This window comes from Primulina huaijiensis, unplaced genomic scaffold (genome assembly GCF_012295235.1).
Source record: "Primulina huaijiensis isolate GDHJ02 unplaced genomic scaffold, ASM1229523v2 C13043553, whole genome shotgun sequence".
In the NCBI taxonomy this organism is placed as follows: domain Eukaryota; kingdom Viridiplantae; phylum Streptophyta; class Magnoliopsida; order Lamiales; family Gesneriaceae; genus Primulina; species Primulina huaijiensis.
This window is the reverse complement of record NW_027341707.1, coordinates 1-405: the sequence shown is the minus strand read 5'-3', so window position 1 is coordinate 405 and position 405 is coordinate 1. Positions and strand designations below refer to the sequence as shown.

The 405-nt window shown below is 33.6% G+C and overlaps 1 long non-coding RNA gene across 1 annotated transcript; it reads left to right on the top strand.

Annotated features, from left to right (window-relative positions):
- The first annotated feature begins 1 nt into the window (after nt 1).
- On the top strand, nt 2–405 carry LOC140965387 (uncharacterized). The gene is made up of 3 exons (XR_012173055.1): nt 2–52; nt 192–227; nt 316–405. It is a non-coding gene; the product is annotated as an uncharacterized lncRNA (long non-coding RNA).

Here is a 405-nt window from a genome sequence, read left to right as displayed (position 1 = left end):
AATGCTGTTCTTACTCTATAGGACCACAAATTATCAGTATCAACATATGCAGGTGTGTTGCACAATTTTCTTGTTTTTAGTTGTCATGTATGAATGTGAATCATAGTGAACTATAAATAGAAAACTCGATTTAATTGAAATTTTTATTGGAAGTCCTTGTCCAAATAGCTTCTTACTATTGTTTTTGTCAGATGGAGTCAAGATTACATCGTTTCTCTATGTTAAAGGTGATTATCCACATTTATATTCTATCATTCTTTGCTAAGGCATTTGTTAGTGTTGCCGTACTGAGGTGGTGTTAATACTTTGATGTAGGACATTGGTGTGGTTACCAAAAGTTTGAATAATTTGCCTCAAGGTATCATTGAATCAAGGTCAGACCTAGAGTTAAAGCCTCTATGGAGA